Here is a 2,348-nt window from a genome sequence, read left to right on the forward strand (position 1 = left end):
GTCCGATGTCGGTGGCCTCGGTTCGATCTCGACCTCCGATTCGACGGCGTCGGGCAGTCTCTTCACGATGTCGACTTCGGGCGGCTCCGGTCCGATGGCGCTCTCGGCTCCGATGACGTCGGCCGGCCTGGCCTCGATGTCGACTTCCGGCGACTCCGGGGTGCGATCCTCACCCCCGACCTCCGGTGCTCCTCCTCACAGGCTCCGGGCGACTCCGGAGTGCGATCCTCACTCCCGACCTCCGGTGCTCCTCTACCTCGGTCTCCGACGACTCCGGAGGGCGGACTTCACTCCTCCGATGACGCCGCTCGCTCGACCTCGGTTCACTTCCTCCTCGACCTCTGGTATTCCTCACGACCTCCGTCGGCGCCCTCTCACGACCTCAGGCGGCTCCGGGTACGACGTCTGCTACTTCAGTCAGCGCCGCTTCTCCACCTCGGGCTCCAGGTCTTCAGGCTACTCGACGCCGGACTCCAGGGAAACCAGTTCTCAGGTCAGAATCTTGCTGTTTTCTTGGTTCTAAGGCCTGTTCCTGCTGTCCAGGTCCTTAGGATAAGTTTCTTCTGTCTTCTTCCCACACAGGGCTATAGGCTGGGATCCATCAGTAGGGACAAGTATCAAGGGTGGGTTTATGGACCCCACTCCAGGCACAAGTTTCCACCCCTGCTGCTTCACTCCTTCCTCCTTCACTGTTGTGCTCCTCTCTCTTCACCAGTCAGGTGCCAACTGCCAGCTCCAACTGCCAACTGCCTCTCTTATCCTCCCAACATTCTAAACGGTCTCCAACTGTCACAGAGTTCTGGAATCTCCTGGAATGTTCTGGAAGGTGCTGGTAGGTTCCAGTGGATGCTGGTGATGTCACAGGTGGCCACCATTTTGTGCTCCAGGCCCTCAGACAGAAGTTTCAGGGGTAGCTAAAATGGCTCCCTGAATCTGCAGCAACACTAAAAAGTCTGGTGGTTCCCAAAAAGGAAAAATTCAAACAGGGGTTGAGGCAAAAGTGGGACAAAATAAATAATGATGAGGAGGGACCACCCAAAGGGCTGACAGGTCTAACACAAACCATACAAGGTTGAGGCAGTAACTGATAACTAGAGAACTCTGGAACATGGAACGTAAATTGTACAACACAGGTACAGAGTTCCATGTTCCAGGCAAAGGAGGGGCACGGGAAAAGGAAGGGGAAAGGAGGATGCAACACAGGTCTCTTTTTGTGACCTTGAGGTCATTCATCAACTCTCCCTGTTCAGATCTCCTCTCTCATGTTAAGGTCTCGTGACCACTGTCTACTTTTCATGCCACATGTCAGCTTCCCAGGACATAGGGCAGCTTACTCTGAAGCAAGGCAGGCATTAGGTCTCATGGTGTTCCTGGCTCCAGTCAGGTTTTCCTGCTACCTACTCCAGGGTAGTTCTTCAGAAGAAAACAGGGGCAATTATTGGAAAGAATATATATTTAGTTCAATGAGTACACACTGAAGCACAAATATGCATCCGTTTATTATCCATCCAAATACCCATTTAATGGAGTCCACTAAACATGTAGGAGTTAAAAACCCATAAGTGAGCCCATATTAATTTTGGAAAAATATAATTTTGCATGAATATTCCCGAAAGGACAACTGTGCACTACCTAGCTCTTTGTAGTCACTGTCACCCACTTACTAAGATTTCAAGGAATCAAAGGTACGATGGGATCAGATAGGAACTGTGTAAGATTATTGGCAATAATTGAAAACAATGTGATTATGAATAAAGCAGAGTGTAATAAAACCACTGCACTGCTTCTGGATAATGACTAATCCTCTGCAACCAGTGACATGACTCCATGCAACAGTCTGGAAAAGTTAAGATACTTGTGAAGTGTTGTGATGCGCGTTTGTTTAGAACACCCTTGTTGACAGATGTGTTTCTAACCTTCTGAGATTCAGAGTGTACTCTTTTTAGATGTGGATGCACATCGCAGCCGTCACCTGACCATCTGTGAGCAACAGAAGAAGAGTTTTAAGAAGCACACCTAAGAGAGGGGCTTTGTCTCTGCCCACATATTGGTCATTTTGAGTACAATATAACATTGGGCATAAGGCATGTGCTGCCTTTGAGAAAGAGTGCTTGTCGTGCTCCTGTTGTATCCTAAGGGGAGCTCAGTTTCCTAAAAAAAATGTAATGATGTAACAGACTGCAATGCGTAGAATTCTTCACCATGTGGTAAAAGCGCTGGCTAATAATGGGAAACAACCATTACAATGCAGTCATTACATCGCACTGCCTTTACAACGCAGTCATTACAACGCAACATCCTTTACATCACATGCCATTACACAACACAGCCATTACAATGCATGGCAC

The sequence above is a fragment of the Triturus cristatus genome, chromosome 4_1 (assembly GCF_964204655.1).
Source record: "Triturus cristatus chromosome 4_1, aTriCri1.1, whole genome shotgun sequence".
NCBI lineage: Eukaryota > Metazoa > Chordata > Amphibia > Caudata > Salamandridae > Triturus > Triturus cristatus.